This window comes from Melanerpes formicivorus, unplaced genomic scaffold (assembly GCF_026170545.1).
Source record: "Melanerpes formicivorus ecotype bairdi unplaced genomic scaffold, bMelFor1.0.p_v2 SCAF_2, whole genome shotgun sequence".
Classification (NCBI taxonomy): domain Eukaryota; kingdom Metazoa; phylum Chordata; class Aves; order Piciformes; family Picidae; genus Melanerpes; species Melanerpes formicivorus.
Genome location: NW_027142354.1, coordinates 47424556 through 47444290, shown reverse-complemented (window position 1 = coordinate 47444290; position 19735 = coordinate 47424556). Strand labels below are relative to the sequence as shown.

Below are 19735 nucleotides of genomic sequence, written 5' to 3'. Positions count from 1 at the left end.
AGCCTGGGGAAAAGGCATCACATTTCAAGGAGAAACACTGCAAACTGACAGGAGAGCAGGAGAAGGGAGAGACAACCTGATCTTCTAGTGCAGGCCTTCATTAAATCAAACATCTGTCAGCTAGAAACAGGTTTTGGGGTGCCCTTAGTGAAACTGCATTATGCAGTCTCTAGTGGATTGATTGATTAATTTCTTTAGGGAGGAGTCCTTAATAAGTAGGACTTGTGCTGTCAGATGGATTTGATTTATAAAGAAATGATTCAACCCACCTTAACCTTATGGATTTAATTTGTTTTCATGAGGTTGTATTTATCCAAGCTCTGCCTTTCTCCGCACAGTTGGACAGGAGTGGTGGCCAAGGCAGACTTTCACAGCCTCCTTTTGTTAGTCGAGGGCGGTGTGTGTGTAATACAAGATGCAGCATCAGGACTTGGTTTGACTTTGGAGATTTGTTGTAGCAAAAAATGCTACTGGCATAATTCTAGAAACATTTAAAATCTGATAGGAGCAGGGTATTTTTATTATTTCCTCTGCTTTCCAGTGCTTACAGTGCAGTGTTACCTTCTTAAAGAAGTTATAAAGATGCACTTAATTTTCACAGTGTGGATTCCACCCCCCTTGGGTCACGTCTTGTTGTGGTGTTGGTTGTATTTCCGCATTGCAACAGGCTTCAGAGTTAAGTGAAATAAACCACCTAAGAACTCTTTGAGAGGGGCTCCACGTCACAACTGTTACTGCTGTTTCACAACGCTTTTTTGTGTGAAGGGTCTCTGCAGTTGAAACATCCTAGCCCATGTTTGAAGAAGATTAAGGTTCTGGCGACTGCTCTACTCGTTTAAGAAAGAAATAGGGCCTGTTTGTGCTTGCCACGAGCAGCAGGTAATTAGTGCTGATTGCTTTATTCCCTGTCACGTCAATTCGTTTTCATCTATCACATCACCCCTTAAACTGTGGGAGAAATGTGACTTGACAGCAGCGCGATATTTACGCCCAACGCCTCACTCCTTGGCGCAGCACTGCCGGGCGGGAGAGGCTTTTAGCCCTTCCCCACCCCCTGCTGAGCGCGCTGGGCCCTGCTGAGGCCTCGCCCCCACCCACCGGCCACCAGGGGGCGGGACAGGGGCCCAGCTGCCACGTGACGTTCTCCTCGAGGAGGCGGGGCTGAGGCACGCACCACCCCTCTCGCGCTTCGCGCTGCGTCACGTGTCCGCGAAGTCCCCCTGTCGGCGGGTCACGTGAGCGGCGGCGGGGCTGCGGCGGCGCGGGGGCTGCCGGGACAGGCGAGTGCCCGGCTGCGGGAGGAGCCGCGGCCCGGCAGGACGGGAGGAGGGAGGCCGGAGCCGGGCCAGGGGTTGAGGGCTGCCCAGGCCGTACGTTCGCCGCCCTCTCCCCGATCTTGCCTCGCCTTGTCTCGCCGCCAGCCCGGCCCCGTCCCGCGATGGAGCGGCGGGACCCCTGGGGAGCCGCCGTCTCCTCCCGCCTGTGAGCCGCTCCCCCCTTTCCCCGGACCTCGTTCCCCTGTCGGGGGTCGAGTTTACCCCTGCGCACCTCGGGGCGGTGGGTGAGTCGGCGGCGGCGCCCCCCCTCCTCGGGCGTCTTCGTCCCGCCCCCACACTCCCCCCCTCCCCGCCCGGCGGGCCGGTGGCGGCAGCCAGGAAATGGTCCGGGCCTAGCGGAGCGGCGAACGGAGGTGAGACGCGGCCGGGGGTTGGGACGGACCCGGGCCGGTCGCGGGGCACGGGGGACTCGCCATGGGGCAAGGGGGGCCGCCGAGACTGGCACCCCTTTGCGATCCCCGGATCCCCGTCGGCGCGGGGGAAGGGCAGAATCCCGGTAGCGGCCGCCGTCGGAGCCTGCTCTGCTTCCCCTCCCTGTTTCCCGGCTCACTTCTCGAGAGCTCTCCCGGCCCGCCCTCCCAGGCTCGGAGCCATCTCCGGTTCTCCGTGCCAGCGTTACCTGCGCGGGCCCCACTCTCGCCCCGCGCCGCTCCCGTGCCGTCGGGTTGCGGTTCGGGCCGTTGGGGATCGCCCGTTTAATGGCGCATCTCGCCCGCTCCAAACCGCCGGCCCGTCGTCTTTCCCCGAGCACCTTCACGGCGAGGGGACTTCCACAACCGGCGGGAAGGGAGGTGGGCGAATGCACTGGCCTGTCTCAGCGGGTTCCTTCTCCTACAGGGCCAAATCCGGGTGAACCCCCCCGAAAGCGGACATTTGGGGTGATTTTTGGTGCTGGTGGGGTCGGTGCATTCCCCGCTCTGAGCTGGTGGGTTTAATCCTTTTCCAGTAATTGACGTCAGGGCTTTGTTCCTTCCCCTTTGCACTCTGCGTTTTAGGCCCTGAGCAGCTCTGGGGATAGAGCGAGCAGGGCTGGGGGAGGCTGGGTGCTGCTTGATGGTCAGAGGAAATGGCTCTGGGTAGGTGCTGCCAAAGGTCAGAAGGGAGACTCGGGGTTATTGACACAGGCTCACACCCTCCTTGTGAGTGACTAGATAGGTGTTACATAAACCTTATCCCTGAGCAGGGCTGTGTTACACTTTGGAATCAAAGAGCCATCCCCAAACGTCTCTGAAAGCTGGGCTGACAAGTGCTACCTGGGGTTTTTCATTTGCTTTCCTTTTTTACCAGTGAAGAGGACAGGAAAGTGTTTGGACTTGAGATGCAGATATTGGTACTGTGGGCTGCTCTGTCTTTCGTTCTCTTCTTGAACTGAGAAAGTGCTTAACTTCACTTTGGGGGCAAGCTGGGAGTACTTCTATCCAGCCAAAAAAAGATGATGTTCTAATGGAAAGAGAACTTCATTTTGCAGGCGTGGGCCTCTCTATTTGACAAGCTCATCTCCTCTGCTTGTTTTGACCTTATTGATCATTTACTTCTGAAGATTCTGATGGTTTTAAACGTTCGTGTTTCCACGGATGTCACTCAGACCTCCTACTTGCCTCTGTGTGAGCTGAGCAGGCACTTACTCAGCATCATTACTCTGAAATCAACTTGTTCTGCTCAAGCCTGGACTTTTTTCTTTGTCACCTTAGCCTGAACTTCTCCTCATGAGTCTATTTCTAGTTCCCTGCATTTCTGTAGAACTCTTTACTTCAGTTGCTGGAACCCTCTGCTTTGCACCCTGGGGGTATTATTGTGAAATAGGGTCCAGGCAAGTGCTTTGGAGGAGTGGTTGTAGGCTTGATCTGTCATTTTGTTATCTCCTCTAATGAGAGGAAACACTATTAACCTCAGAGCACTGCTGTTGTGTCGTCTGCTTCAGCAAGGTGTGATGTACAGAGGCTTACTCACAGAGGTGCTGTGTGTGGGTGTTGTAGTGGAGTTATACAGTGGCTCCTCAACGGTTCTTGTTGGTCAGGAACAAGATAGAAAATGTTATTTTGGGGCATTATTAATATCTTGGCTTTGTTAATGTATTAGCCTTAGTTGTTATGATTTCCTAACTCCCTGTTTGCAGCTTTGTGCAAGAGCAAGATCTCTGGCCAACATCTTTAACAGTCATGAAAGAACACAATAAACTTCAACTGCAGTCCCCCAAATGCTTTCAGGTCTCTAATATTTTCTTCAAACATCTCTGCATGTCTTATTTGATGACTTTTCTCCTGTGTCTCAAACATGGAGAGAGTGAGACAGAGGCCCTGGAGTAGGTTTTTGTGTAAGAAAGCGCGCAGCAACAACAAAAAAACCCCACTCCAGTTCATAGTTGTGTGGTTTGTGTTCTTCCCAGTCACAGTGATCTGAACTTGATAAAACACAATACAACTTCAGTGAGCTCTTCCTTGGTTGTCTTTTTAGTAAGCTGGAATGTACCAAAGCTTTTGCATGATGGTGATCCAGCTGCAAGTGCCAACACTTGGTTGGACGTGATGGTCTTGAAGGTCTCTTCCAACCTGGTTTGGTTTATTCTGTGTCAGCTGGAGTACTGTGTGAGGTTCTGGAGCCCCTAGTACTGGAAGGATCTGGAGGTGCTGGAAGGTGTCCAGAGAAGGGCCACAAGGATGAGCAGAGGGCTGGAGCTGCTCCGCTATGGAGACAGACTGAGGCAACTGGGGCTGTTCAGTCTGGAGAAGAGAAGCCTCTGGGGAGACCTAATTGTGGCTTTACAGTATCTGAAGAGGGCTCTGAGAAAGCTGGGGAGGGACTTTTTAGTGTGTCAGGAAGTGATAGGACCTGGGGGGGGGGATGGAGCAAAACTAGAAATGGGTAGATTCCTATTGGATGCTAGGAAGAAGTTCTTCCCCATGAGTGTAGTGAGACACTGGCACAGGTTGCCCAGGGAGGTGGTGGAAGCCTCATCCCTGGAGGTTTATGAAGGCCAAGCTGGATGTGGCTGTGAACACTGCCTTGTGCAGGGTTTGTAGATAAATAGTTGCAGCAGAACTCTGTCCTGGCATTACTGTTGGTACATAATAAGTTGGCAGTGGTTCCTTTTTCCTTTTCTAGCTCACAGCTGCTGGTGAGGATGTTCTGCTGCACTTTATTTTCCACCCTAGTTTCTCCTGGATGGTGAATGTGACTCAAGACATGTAGGACTTTTGTGTTTCTGACTGAGAGCAGTTCACAGCATCTGCTGAAGCAGAAAGGGGACTTTGTGACTAAGTAGTGATGAAACTACTATCCCACATCCCCTCTCTATTTTCAGTGCCATACTGCTCCAGTCTGCTTCTGATGGCTCCCTTCCTTCTCATCATCCTCTCAAGAGGTTTTTTAAATCACTACTATTATGGAATTGTTTGGGTTATAAAACCCCTCTTAGATCATTGAGTCCAACCATCAACTCAACACCACCATTACCAACTGAGCCACCTCAAGGGTATAACCATGGACACTAAACCATGTCCTCAGGTGCCATGTCCACACATTTCTTGAACACCTCCAGGGCTAGTGAATCCTCCACTCTGGGTAGCCTGTTCCAATACCTGACCACTCTTGCAGGAAAGAAATTATTCCTCATGTCCAACCTAAACCTCCCCTGGCTGTGGGTCAACAGAAATTGCATTCTTGAGGGTGGAAATAGTAACCACTGATACCCACATCTGAGGCTGAACCTTGAGAGCTGAGACATGAAATCAGCACACAGAACAGGCAGGTTTTGCCCTGCTTGGGTGTGGAATGAATGCCAGGATCTTTCAAGAGGTCACCTCTACCAGCAGCAATGTGCACATAGAGCTGAGAGGAGAGTTGGTTGTGTTTAGAGTCTACCAGTGTGAGGATGTAAGACTACGAGGCAGGTTTTAGTGACCCTGGTGTTTCTTTTCTGCTGCGTTAATTGCTCTTGGGCACATAATTTTGGATTCTTACTCACATGTGGTTTACTCTACAGGTGTAGGTCCATTCTCTTGTGTTAGTAGAATTGTTGAATCCTGGCATGATAGAACGGTTTGGGTTGGAAGGGAACTTGAAGATCACCTAGTTCCAATACCCCTGCCATAGGCAGGGATCTGTGTCCTTCCACTACACCAGGCTGCTCAAGGCCTCATCCAGCCTGGCCTTGAACACCTCCAGGGAGAGGCCATCCACAACGTCCCTGGGCAACCTGTTTGGTGTCTCACCACCCTCACTGTAAAGAACTTCTTCTTTCTTCTTCTGCCCTGTTCCAGCATAAAGCCATTGTCCCTTGTACTCTCACATTGTTACCTTCAGCAGAAGCAAGGAAGTCCACCTGACCTCCCTCAATGTTTATTTTGGAGTTTGTATCAAGAATGAGGTGATATTTGATGGCATCGTTGCTAAGCAGTGAAAAAAAGAATCTCTTAAATTGTGGGGAGAGGCTGTAGGATGAAGAGAGACTCTGGAAATGAGTCAGGAAACTCTGTGACTACAGAGGGAGGTTTAGAAGTGTGTAAAACCTACTGCTGTGTTGAAATAAAGAGAGCAGGTCCATATAGCCTGTGTCCTGTACTGTATCAAAAGCAGTGTGAGCAGCAGGACAAGGGAGATGATTCAGCCCCTCTGTTCTCCTCTGCTGACACCCCCACCTGGAGCACTGCATCCAGTTCTGGTTCCCCCCACATCAGAATCACTTGGAACTGCTGGAGTGCATCGAGAGGAGGTCACAAAGATGATCAGAGGGATGGACAACCTCCTGCATGGGGAGAGGCTGAGAGATTTGTGGCTGTTCAGCCTTCCAGTACCTGCAAGAGGCTACAGAAGAGATGGGGAGGGACTTTTTACAAGGGCTTGTAATGAAAGGACAATAGGAAATGGATTGAGGCTTTATGAGGGGAGATTTAGACTGGAGATTAGGAAGAAATTCCAGTGAGGGTGGTGAGGCACTGGAACAGGTTGCCCTGGGAGGGTGTGGATGCCCCCTCCCTAGAGGTGTTCAAGGCCAGGTTGGATGAGGCCTTGAGCAACCTGGGATAGCAGAAGGTGTCCCTGCCCATGGCAGGGTGATTGGAATTGGATGATATTTAAGGTCCCTTCCAACCCAAACCATTCCATGAATGTATGAATTGCAAAACTAAAGATGAAAGAACTTCTTTGACCGTTATTCTTCTCTTGCAAGACTCTTCTGTAGTTACTAATGACTGCCAGGATGCTCTCCAGCTTGTGAAAGAACTTCTTTAATTTAAGGTGCTGGAGCCCTGGAGCAGGCTGCCCAGAGTGGTGGTGGAATCTCCTGCTCTGGAGACACTCAACCCCCACCTGGATGTGTTCCTGTATGAACTTCTCTAGGTGACCCTGCCTTGGCAGGGGGGCTGGACTTGGTCTGTGGATGTCCCTTCCAATCCCTGCTATTCTGTGAGCTGGTGTTGTCTCTGACTGTGGCAGAGGTGCCTGGCACAGCACACAGCTGCAGCACAGCTTGCTTCCTTCTCTGGTTCTCTGCCAGCTTCCTACGTGCCCTCCAAAATTCCCCTCTCCCCGTAGCTGTGATATTGTTTGCCTCATGCACTCGTGTCTAATTTGCTAGCTGCCATCTCCCCAGGCTCTCAAAGTCTTACACCTTTCCAAGTTCCTTTCTCCAGCTTTGCGTTTCAAACCTCTCTTCTCCCTCATGTGGTGAGCTCTCGTTTCTCCCACAGTGCATTAGCTTGTGGTTCTTCAAGTTGTCACATCTCTTGTTCTTTCTGGATTCATTAATTCTTGCTGATGAGTGTAGAACCCTGGTTATTAACTGGCAGCAGCACCGGGTACTGACAGGCAAAAAGGATAGAGAAAAATCTTCTGCTCAGTGCTGTACAAACAGTGAATAAGAGAAGTTCTTACCCTGAAGTCTTGAACTAATTTTCTTCTGTTAACAGCTCATTTAGGAAAACTTTCCTGCAGTGGTGAGCTTTGCTGCCCAGGCCCAGCAGCCTCTTGGGTTTTCAGTCATGGCATAACATTTATTGGTAATTTACTTGATGATCTCAGAGGTCTATTCCAGCCTCAATAATTCTGTGATACCGTGAGAGGCTGAGGGAGCTGGGGTTGTTTAGCCTGGAGAAGAGGAGGCTCAGAGGAGACCTTATTGCTCTCTACAACTACCTGAAGGGAGGTTGTAGCCAAGTGGGGGTTGGTCTCTTCCCCCAGGCAACCAGAACAAGAGGACACAGTCTCAAGCTGCACCAGGGGAAGTTTAGGCTCGAGGTGAAGAGAAAGTTCTTCACAGGGAGAGTTGTTAGCCATTGGAATGTGCTGCCCAGGGAGGTGGTGGAGTCACCATCCATGGGGGTGTTCAAGAGGGAATTGAACATGGCACTTGGTGCCATGGTTTTGTAGTCATGAGGTGTTGGGTGACAGGTTGGACCTGATGATCTCTGAGGTTTTTTCCAACCTTATTGACTCTGTGATTCTGTGATTCCATGTTTTACAGCTAAACAAAGTGTCATTTTGCTAATACTGTTATCCTGGAACAATTATGGGTTTTAGCAAGATACTATGTTATCATTCCTAATCTCTCCCTGTGCCTAGGTGGTAGTTTCTGCAGCCTCACAGCAGCTTCTTGCCATTTAATCCCAGTACTGAAGTGGAGACATAAAGACCAGATGTAGCAGATGACACTCCAGATGAATGATGTGGTTCTCTTCAGTGTTAACTATTTTCCAGCAGAGGATTGACATTTCCCTCCTTACGTGCTGTCTCCAAGAGTGGCTTTAAGATGTTTGTCTTTTGGACTGGAATCAGAATTTTCCTCAGCTTTTAAGTTTAGAGCTTTGTGGAGGGGCAGAACTGTAACTGGAATTCAGTATTTGAATTTCAGTATTAGAAGGGGGCCTACAGGAAGGCTGGGAAGGGAGTGTTCAGAAGGGCCTGTGGTACTAGGATGAGGGGCAATGGTTTGAAACTGGAGCAGGGCAGATTTAGGTGAGACATAAGGAAGAAGTTCTTCACAGTGGAGGTGGTGAAATACTGGGAAGAAGTTGCCCAGGGATGTGATGGAGGCCCCAACCCTGGAGGCATTCAAGGTCAGACTCAATGGAGTCCTCAGCAGCCAGCCTGATCTAGTTGGAGGTGTGCTTGCTGACTGCAGAGGGGTTGAACAAGATGACCTTTAAAGGTCCCTTCCAACCCAGTGCAATCTGTGAACTGCCTGAGCTCCTCCTGAAGCTCTCAAGGGTGAGTGCTGGAGGCAGGAAGAGTAGAGAATGGGTCAAAACAAAGTGAATCCTGAAACTTAACGATTCCAAATGTCAGAAACTTACTGTGTATAGCATTAAAATGAGAAGGTGCCAGGTTTTGGTACACTGGAACATTGTCACCTCCTGGGATGGAGGTGAGGACTTGATATCTTACTGTAGTTTCATCATACATCAGTTTATTTATATACTCTTGCCAATTTCAATGAAAAAACAGTAGTATGGTTAATTTTTAGAACCAAGCTTTGGGAGAATCATGTTTCTATCCAGGGACCAGTTCAGAAGTGCTCCTTGGACAGGGAAGAGCTGTTTAAACTTGTCCTTGGCTTGGATTCTGAGGTTTCACCAGAGTAGATACTTCATAGATTCACAGCATGGTTTTAATTGAAAGGGACCTGGAAGGTAATCCATTTCCAACCCCCTGCTATAGGCAGGGACACCTTCCTCTACACCAGGTTGCTCAAGGCCTCATCCAGCCTGGCCTTGAACACCTCCAGGGAGCAGGCATTCACAACCTCCCTGGGCAACCTGTTCCAGTGTCTTGCCACTCCTCACTGGAAAGAATTTCTTCCTGATTTCCAGTCTAAATCTGCCCTCCTCAAGCTTCAATCCATTGTCAATCATACTTCCCTCAACAGTTTTGATTCCTGCTGAAATTTCACACTGCCTTCCAATACCTGAAGGAATCCTACAAGAAGGCCATTGAGGGACTTCTCTTAAGGGTACCTAGTGATGGGACTCAGAGGAATGGTTTTAAACTGCAGGACAGTAGGTTTAGACTGGATCTTAGGAAGAAGTTCTTCAGTTCAAGGGTGGTGAGACTCTGGAATAGGCTGCCCAGAGTGGTTGTGGATGCCCCCTCCCTAGGGGTGTTCAAGGCCAGGCTGGATGAAGCCTGGAGCAGCCTGGTCTAGTTGAGAGGCATCCCTGCCCATGGCAGCGAGACTGGAGTAGATGATCTCCGAGGTGCCTTCCAACCTAAGCCATTCTATAAACAGTCTCTTTTCTACTTTCTCTTTCAAGTGTAGCAGGTACCTGTGAATCTTTACTTGGAGAGTTAAAGCTATGATCAGACAATAGTGTGAGAATTAGAAGTGTGCTTCAAAGACAGAAATGAAAGGAATATGAGGAAAAGAGAGCAGATGTTACTCTCCTGGCTGTGTCAAGTGTGGCAAGGTAGTAGGCACCTAGCCATAGATAGCCACTTACTCAGATAAATGTGCAGCCACCCTCGAGCCATATAAGGCAATGTTAGTGTGACTGCTTCTCCAGCATCAGAAAATCTGGAAGCAGATTGCTGTGGCTTTTATTTACCCTAGCAGGCACTTCTCTTTGGGGCTTTTTTTGCCTCTTGGGCTGTAGAACAAGTCAGAAACTTAGAATATGCTTTCCTTAGTGCCATCCTGTTGCAGGTCCCTTTTTAAAATGGAAATGCAATCCTTTTATTTATCATCTGTGAGATCTGGGACAGAAATGATGCTTCAAGAGACCAAACTATGTCACTTTCTGTGCTAACGTTGCTAGAAAAGCTCCATAGCTGCTCATAGTTGTGCACCTTTGTGCTCTCACATTGTTTGTGCTTTTTTTTTGGTGTTGCTGTTCCTTAATTTAATTTCCAGAAGATCTTAAAGAGATTTCAGTGATGGAAGTACTTAAATGGCTTTAATCAGGCTTTGATGTGCACAAATCATTAAAGCGAGTAGGATGAGAAGATAAGGATCCACGATTCTCTTTGTGTAGTTTGGCTGCAGCCCTACTGAAGGAGGATTTTTTCCTATAGGGAAGGGTAAAATCAACCCCTCCCCCCTCCCCCTCCAAAAAATAAACAGAGAAAGCAGACACATCAAAATGAGAATTCAGTTTTGTGTGGTGTATTTGTGGGCAGGGGAGTAACCAGAGTTTCTGGGAGAGGAGAAAAAAAAGAGAGCAGAAATTTGCCAGTGTCCTCTTGCAGTGTTCCATTACTATCAGCATAAGCATTTCCTTGGTCAGAGTCCAGAGCTGAGAAATTGAGTCATCAAGATGAAAATCTGAGGAAGATGGAATATGGAGAAATGGGTTAAAGGACCTAATAGAGGAGCAATTAAATTTAATGCCAGTTTTACTGTGTTTTGGCAGAAATAAGGATGGTGACCTGCTGGAAGCTGCTGTGATTGAAAAGTGTTTGATTTTACAGAGATTCTTAGAGTTATAGAAGGGTTTAGGCTGGAAGGGATTCTTAAGAGCATCTAGTTCCACACCCCCCCCCCCCCACCCCGCCCCCGCCATGGGCAGGGACACCTTCTGCTAGGTTGCTCAAGGCCTCATCCAGCCTGGGCTGGAACACCTCTAGGACATCCACAACGTCCCTGGGCAACCTGTTCTGTTGTCTCACCAGTCTCACTGTAAAGAATTGCTTCCTAATTTCCAGTCTAAACCTCCCCTCTTCCAACTTCAATGCATTTCTTGTTCTATTGTCCCTACAAGCCCTTGTAAAAAGTCCCTCCCCAGCTCTCCTGTAGCCTCCTCAGATACTGGGAGGCTGCTCTAAGGTCTCCCTGGAGTCTTCTCCAGGCTGAACAGCCCCAAATCTCTCAGCCTGTCCTCATATGGGAGGTTCTCCAGCCCTCTGATGATCTTTGTGGCCTCCTCTGGATGCACTCCAGCAGCTCCATGTCCCTCTTATGCTGGGGGCACCAGAACTGGGCACAGTGCTCCAGGTTGGAACTAGATGATCTTTAAAGTCGCTTCCTACCCAAACCAGTCTGTGATTCTATGATTCAATCTTCCAGTTTGCATGTCAGTGACTAATGCTGGGGTGTAGCTCCTCCAGTCCATGCTGGCTGGAGCTGGAAATCTGCGTGGCCACTGGAGACCTGATGCAGATACTGTTTTAAATTGACTGAGGAACTTGTGCAACCATTGTATTTCATTTTGTCCTTAGGATGCTGGTAGGATAAATTAGCATCACACTAAAGCTTTGATCTGAAAGCTGTGATGTAGAGAGCCTTTAAAAGGTAAAGGGGGAGAAGTGTTTTGGTTTTTTTTCCTGGAGAGCTGATACATTCTGCTGAAATATTTGCACAAATTCGATCTAACAAGGGAAAGTAAACCCCAAACCAACCCAAGGGAGGAATTTGTACCCTGACTTCTTAGGCAATAATTACTGGAGATGTGTTTTAGTAGGAGAGAGTTTCAACAAGCAGTCTTCAGCTTAAATTTGCTGATCATGAATAGCCTACTGAAAACCCCCTCAAAAAGAGGTTTCTGAAATTATTTTTATCTCTAGCTTTCTCTTTCTAAGGAAAAGGCTGCATTATTTATGACCACACAAACAAGATCCATGCTGAAGTGGCATTTAAAGACCTTTTCAGTGTCCTCCTCATGTCCTTAATCAGTTCACATAGCTGATGCTGACTTCTTTGTTGTTCATTTGGGTTTTTCTTTGATAACTCCCCTTGCTGTTTGCTGTGCCTTTGCTGAGGAGCAGTGTGGTGTGTGTGGGGACACTGCTGGCTGCAGGGATGCGCCTGGGATGCCTGGTGCTGCTGCTGCTCCTGGTACCCAGCAGGTGCCAGCTTGTGTTTATTCAGAGGAAGGTTAACATCCATTCACTCAGGGTTTACTGACAGAGTCGAGAGCTAAACATGGGCAGAAATGGGAGTGGATTAATCTTCATTTCTCTTTTAAGAGACCCAATACCACAAGATGTGGATCCCTGTATCTTAGCTCAGAATTCCGTTGTGGTGAGGGTTGGAAGGGACCTCTGGAGATCATCCAGTCCCACCCCCCTGCTGAAGCAGGGGCACCCACAGCAGCTTGCCCAGGACCACAATGGCCAGGCAGGCTTGGAAGCTCTCCAGAGAAGGAGACTGCACAGCCTCTCTGGGCAGCCTGCTCCAGCACCCTCACACCAAAGAACTTTCTTCTCCTATTCAGCTGGAACCTTCTGGCTTCCCGTTTGCACCTGTTGCCCCTTGTCCTGTCCCTGGGCACCACTAATGTGTCTGGTCCCGTTCTCTTGCCCCCAGCCCTGTAGCTTTTGCTGAGCATTGATCAGATCCCCTCTGAGGCTGCTCTTCAGGCTCAACAGCCCTAGGTCTCAGCCTCACAGAGATGCTCCAGGTCCTTCAGCTTCTTTGTAACCTCAACTGAACTCTCTCCAACAGTTCCCTGTCTGTCTTGAACTGGGAAGCCCATAACTGGACCCAGTACTGCAGCTGTGCCCTCACCAGGGCAGAGTAGAGGTGGAGAAGAACCTGCAGGCCACACTCTTCTGAATGTGTCTCAGGATATCATTGGCTTTCTTGGCCTCAAGAGCAGATTGCTGGCTCACTATGAACTTGCCCACCAGGACTCTCAGGTCCTTCCCTGCAGAGCAGGTTGCCCCCCACAGCCCTGGAGCTTTAGCAGTTCTTGCTGTGCACTTTTTTCTGTAGGCAAATGTCGTCAGGTTCGAGCTTTTACCAAACTGAGCTTCTGACAGCCTCGGTCTCACTGAACTGGCCCTGTTGCACCCAGGGTTTTGAAATTCAACTGAATTGTGACAAGGCTTTTCAAGGTTGCTTCTGTTTTTCTTTAACTTCATATGTCAAGAAGCTTCACTTCTTTCTCTGGTGGCAAGATTTTTTTTGAGTCTCACTGACTTTAAGTTCTCTCTGTTGTTACGGTTCTGTGCTTTGCAGTTTCACATCTGTCAAGCTTTTTAGCTTATAGTTGAAAATACTTTTGGAAGAGCAGTTCAAAACCAGCTTGCACAACACTTTTACTGGTTTATCAAAAGCAGAAGTTCAGTTTTTGATCTGGGTAGATCAAAAACTGTTTATTTCTGCAGAAGATCATAGAATCATTGAATGCTTTAGGTTCCGAGGGACCTGTAAAGGTCATTTAGTCCCTCCCTGCACTCAGCAGGGACATCTGCAATTAAGGCAGGTTGCTCAGAGCCCCAGACAACCTGGCCTGCAATGGTTCCAGGGATGGGGCATTTCTCACCTCTCTAGGCTACCTAAGCCAGGGTCTCACCACCCTCAGTGTCCTGATCTGGTGGAGGATGTCCCTGCTGACTGCAGGAGGATTGGACTAGATGACATTTGGAGGTCCTTTCCAACCCAAACCATTCTATGTTTCTACGTTAATGCTTTTCTCAGTCTGCTGACAGGGATTCTAAAATACAGGTGGCTTTTAATGGGGAGGATGAAAGGTTAAAACTTCCCAACTTTTTTGAACTAATGTTTGTTTGGAAGCTCTAACATCAAAGCTGTGGCTTCCCTGCTGAATTTCAGCTTGCCTGTCTAGATAGTTCTGGTCCTTTCCTTTCCAATTTTTTATTGCTTTGTCTGCAAATTTTAAATGCTTCTCTTCCCTAGAGGCTTTTTCCAAAGTCTGGCTAATATCTGCTGTTCAGTGCCTTCAGTGCATTTCAATGTGAAAAGAAAGTTTGAAGTGATCAGAAAGTGTCCCAGGTGTTAGAGCTGTCATGTCACTCACATTAATTGTGGGGTTGAAGCAGGTAGCATGTGGTGATGAATTTGGTAAATGTTGTTTGCCTACAAGTTAGGGCTGAGTATGGGGAGCCAGGGAGAAGTCTTTTCTGGTGCACCAAATTGTGGTCTTTAAGAGGTCTATGAATGCTTCCATCTTTTAAAATGCAAAGCAGCCCTGGAAATCCTGACCCTGCTAATGGGGACCACTGGGACTGGGAGAGTTCAACCCTCACTTCATTGATTCATGGATTCATAGGATGGTTTTGTTGGAAGGGACCTCAAAGATCATCTAGTTCCAACCCTCCTTCATGGGCTGGGACACCTTCCACTAGATCAGGTTGATCAAGGCCTTGAACGCCTCCAGAGTGGGGGCATCCATGATGCCCATGGGCAACCTGTTCTAGTATCTCACCACCCTCACTGTAAAGAATTCCTTCCTAATCTCCAGTCTAAATCTCTCCTGAGGTTTCAATCCAGTCACTTCTGACAACAGATTTAGATGTTGATGTGCATGAACTCGTTTGGCTTTTTTGATGCTTCCCCTCCACCTGCTTTGGTTGTTCTGGTACTGCTGTGGAAATGTAGTTCACGTTGTTGTGCTCCTTAGTTGTTCTGTAGTAGACCTGGAGTGTTTTCCTGTGTTTCTGAAGAGAGTTAAATCACAAAATGGTGACATTCCTTAATTCTGGCTACTCTGCCAACCTGCTCTTCAGCAGAAAGTCTTCTGGACTCCAGAAGAAAGTTTTTTCCCCCCATGAAAATAGTTGGACATTGAAATCATCCTCCAAGGGAAGTGGTGGATTCCCCTACATTGTTCAGTTTTAAGGCTCAGCTTGACATGGTGGTGGGCCAGCTCATTTCAACTCTCCTGTTACCTAGAAAGGTTGGACCAGATGATCCCTTTCAACCTGTGACTCTGATCCTTCTGTTCTTGTTTCATCAGCTGTACCCATGCTGCTTGTCAGCTGGTGCAAAGTCCACCTCTGCAGTGCGAAAACCAGGCAGTAATGTAATGAGAGTTCTGTCGATTTCTTAGTATTGCTAGTTTTTGTGGTTGCCTTTTTTTAAACAGATTGCTTATTCCTGCTCTCTTAATGCTGATAGGACTGTTTGGAGCACTCAGACTTACCCCACAATCCCAGCGTGGTGGGGTTGGGTCCAACATCCCCTGCGAAAGCAGAGGCGCCCACAGCAGCTTGCCTGGAATGGGCTGCCCAGGGAATCACCATCCTGGAGGGGCTCAAGAGGGGATTGGACATGGCACTTGGTGCCATGGTCTAGTCATGAGATCTGTGGTGACAGGTTGGACTTGATGATCTTCGAGGTCTCTTCCGATCTTGGTGATACTGTGGTAATGTCCGGGCAGGTTTGGAATCTCTCCAAAGAAGGAGACTCCCCAACCTCTGTGGGCAGCCTGCTCCAGGGCTCCAGCACGCTCACAGGAGGGAGGGTTTAAAAGCAGCACTGTCCCCCAAAACTGCACAAATTTCTCTAATTCAGCTTAACCATCTCCAGTTGTGTGTCAGCACAACCAGAAAAGTAGTATGGGGCAGGAGCATGACACAGGGTGGGAACTGTTTTGGACTTGCCCTGGACCAGATACCTGGAACCGCACCTCTGCTGTACTCTGAAGCCTTAAAATTGCCTTTTGCCTTAAGTGCTGAGCAGAGCTGGGCACAGGATGTCTTAATAGCCCCCAAATATTTTGTTCCTTATGTTTGTGTTGTGAAGATACATCAAATAAAACCTGTGTTTAGAAAATAAGCTGAGCTTGAAAGATCAAGAGGAAGAGGCAGAGATGCTACCAGTATTTGTACAGCAGCATCATGTGGAAGAGCCCTTACTGCTGCCAGCAGCTACAAAAGACCTGAGTGGTTTATACAGTGGCAGAATTCATTATCTCAAGCCCTGGTGTGCATTTTGGTGTGTTAAGCAGCAGAGTGTGTGAACCTTGGCTGTGATAGGAAATCTAAGATAAGTGTGACACTGCAGACAGATGATCTTCCAGTAGGGCTGGAGGAAATTACAGTTAAACCTGGGTGATGTATCTGATAAACTTTTTCTCTCCTTTTTCTGTGGTTTTCTTGAGATGGGAGGAGTTGATCTGCTTGAGGGTAGGGAGGCTCTGCAGAGAGATCTGGACCAGTTAAATTGATGGGCTGAGGCCAATGGGATGAGGTTTAATAAGACCAAGTACTGGGTCTTGCACTTTGGTCACAACAGCCCCAAGCAATGCCACAGGCTTGGTGCAGAGTGGCTGGAAAGCAGCCTGGTGGAAAAGGATCTGGGGGTGTTGGTGGATGGGTGGCTGAAGATGAGCCAGCAGTCTGCCCAGGTGGCCAAGAAGGCCAACAGCATCTTGGCCTGGATCAAAACCAGTGTGTCCAACAGGAGTAAGGAAGTGATTGTGCTTCTGTGCTTGGCCCTGGTGAGGGCACAGCTTGAGTCCTGTGTTCAGTTCTGGGTATAACAGGATCCAGATAGGAAAGATACTGAGGTGCTGGAGGGTGTCCAGAGAAGAGCAGTAAGGCTGGTGAGGGGTTTGGAGGGCAACATGCACGGAATGGGTGAAGGGGCTGGGGTTGTTTAGTCTGGGGAAGAGAAGGCTAAGGGGAGAGCTCATTGCTCTCTACAGCTTCCTGAAAGGAGATTGGAGTAGAATAGAATAGAATAAACCAGGTTGGAAGAGACCTTCAAGATCATCGCGTCCAACCTATCACCCAACACCACCCAACCAACTAACCCATGGCACCAAGCACCCTGTCAAGTCTCCTCCTGAACACCTCCAGCGATGGCGACTCCACCACCTCCCCAGGCAGCCCATTCCAATGGGCAATCAGTCTCTCTGTGTAAAACTTCCTCCTGACCTCCAGCCTGAACCTCCCCTGGCACAGCCTGAGACTGTGTCCTCTTGTTCTGGTACTGGCTGCCTGTAAAGCTGGTGTTGGTCTCTTCTCCCAAGTTACTAGTGATAGGATGAGAGGAAATTGTTTTAAGGTGTGCCAGGGGAGGTTTAGGTTGGACAACTGGAAAAAAAATCTCCTTACTGAGTGAGTGGTCAGGTGTTGGAACAGGCTGTCCAGGGAGGTGGTGGAGTCACCATCCCTGGAGGTGTTCAGGAAGCCTGTAGGTGTGGTGTTGCAGGATATGGTTTAGTGACCGTGGCAGCTGGGTTATGGTTAGAGTCAATCTTAAAGGTCTTTTCCAGCCTGGATGATTCTGTGTGAGCCTTAAAATGAATGTGATGTGGGGAGAATCTTTACTCTTTTCAGGTGACACCTCATTAAACTCTTGTCTGCTGTTTCCAGTTTTCCACAGAGCGTCTTTACCAAAGGATTTCTGTGAAGTGAATCCTTTCTTAATCCTAATGTCTTGGAGTTCCTCATGCTGAGATGTAATGATGCCTTTTATGAAAGTAAATTAACGTGAGGAAGTCAGAACTATAGTAGCCAGATTAATGTTGAGTGTCTGAATAACCGTTGCTTAATACAATTTAAATGCCAATTGTCTTGGCTTCGAAGTTGGAGCAGAGGAACATGTAGATACAGGAATTTGGTTATTAAGTTTCTGCCCAATTAGACTGCAGAATATTGTTGGGAAACTGTATTAGAATATGCTTTGGTTTGGCTTGTGTGGGCATGAACAGATTGCTTTCAAATGTAGTGTGCTCTTGATGCTCCATCTCTGCGCGGTGCAAATTGCTGGATCTGTGAGCCGTGAAGAACTGAAAGGATGAGGAGGGTGGTGGTGTTTGAGTCTGGGGTTGAACCGAGATGAAGTTTGAGAGGCAAAACTGTCCAGAGGAGGGCTACAAAGGTGATCCAAAGGCTGGAGCACCTCTGCTATGAGGGTAGAGTGAGGGAGTTGGTGTTGTTTAGCCTGGAGAAGAGAAGACCCTGGGGAGACCTTTGAGCTGCCTTCCAATACATGAAGGGATCCTACAGGAAGGTTGGAGAGGGACTTGTCATGAGGGTGTCTAGTGACAGGACAAAGGGGAATGGTTTGAAACTGCGGGAGAATAGGTTTAGACTGGATCTTAGGAAGATGTTCTTCAGTATGAGGGTAGTGAGACTCTGGAAAAGTCTGCCCAGGAAGGTTGTGGATGCCTTTTCCCCAGGGGTGCTGAAAGCCAAGTTGGATGAGGCCTTGAACAACTGGATCTAGTTGAGGGGCAAAAATTTAGGAAGGCAAAATGGAAATTCTGATTTGCTAAAAGCAGACATGAGCTTTGCTTCCCTCTTCTGGCTCAGGCTTGGTTATTGGGAATGAGTACATTGAGGTTCCTCTGTCTTACCTGACTTGGCATTGTGGTAGGTACAGAAAATGACAATTTTCAGAGAATCACAGAAGGCTTAGATTGGAAGGGACCTCGGAGATCTTCTACTCTCAAAGCAAAGAACACCTCTGAACTGAACACTGAGATACAACAAAGCCACAGGAAAGCCTGTTCCCATAGAGGAGGCTCTCCAGCCCTCCAGTCATCCTTATGACTTCCTCTGGACCTGCTCCAGTGGGTTCATGTGCTTCTTGTGCTGGGGGCCTCAGGGCTGGACACAGCCCTCGAGGTGTGGTACCAGTGATCACTGTCATTCTTTGATCCACCACTGTGGTGTGGTGACTTCACCAGCAGAAGATGCCACCTGGCAGATACCTGGGTAACCTGATAGAGTTTTGAGGGTTGGAGGGGAAATCTGTCAGGTAAAACTAACGAGCAGGATTTAATTACTTACATCATCACTTGAGTGAGACACTGGAATTACCAAGGTGCTCCTGCAGAACAAGCGTGAAGCTCTTCTCGACTAACGGTGATGAGGGATTTGTGCTCATTTGTCTAGCGTGGCAAGTCCAGGCACATTGTCCCTTCATGGGGATTTCTGTGCCATGGGGAGCTGAGGAGGAAGGAGAAGAGCCTGTGGCAAAGAGCAAGCTCTGCTCTGCCCTCCCTGGTGCTTCTTGTCAAACATTAACCTGACCTTGGCCAACTCTGTTTTTCAATTTTACTTTTCTGAAGCACTCTCACCCTCAGAGGACGTACAAGGTGGTCACATCCAGCTCTTCGAGTGCTTGATGCTCTCCCTGTTGAGTGTGCAGAAGGAGTTTTCCCCTGCTGAGCACCAGTGAGGGCACACCTTGAGTACTGGGTTCAGCTTTGGGCCCCTCACTCCAAGAAGTGCATTGAGGTGCTCTTTTATCTTGTGGGAAAAGGTTTAAATCTGGGATGAGGAGGTGGATGTGGGAGAGGAAGAAGCAGTTCTGCCTCTGCAGCTCTGACTGTTGTCTGCAGCAGTGACAGGAGTGCCAGTGGGGCAGAGCTTCCCACCAGCCAGCAACTGTGAGAGAATGGCCAAGAAGGCCACCAGTATCCTGGCCTGGATCAGGACTGGTGTGGCCAGCAGGAGTGGGGAAGTGATTGTCCCTGTACTGGGCACTGGTGAAGCTGCACCTTGAATCATGGGTACAGTTTTGGGTCGCTTAGCCCAAGAAAGACCTTGAGGGACTGGAGTGGACCCACAGAAGGGCAACAATACTGGTGAAGGGTCTGGAGAACAGGCCTGGTGAGGAGCAGATGAGGGACTTGGAGTTGTTCAGCTTGGAGAGGAGAAGGCTGAGGGGAGCAAGAGGTTTGTTTTATTTGTTCTGAAAAGTTGCTAATAGAAGATGACAAATATTTGGTTTTAAATTGTCAACAAACTTTCCATGAGTTGTAAAACAA

General features: G+C 48.6%; 1 protein-coding gene across 2 annotated transcripts in view; it reads left to right on the top strand.

The window, feature by feature from the left end:
* Positions 1–1600: 1600 nt before the first annotated feature.
* Positions 1601–19735, top strand: part of AFF4 (ALF transcription elongation factor 4) — a 58128-nt gene continuing 39993 nt past the window's right edge. For both annotated transcript variants that reach the window (XM_068159076.1, XM_068159068.1), the window contains exon 1: positions 1601–1690. The gene's annotated coding sequence lies outside the window, so the exon portion shown is untranslated. The remainder of the gene's footprint in view (positions 1691–19735) is intronic.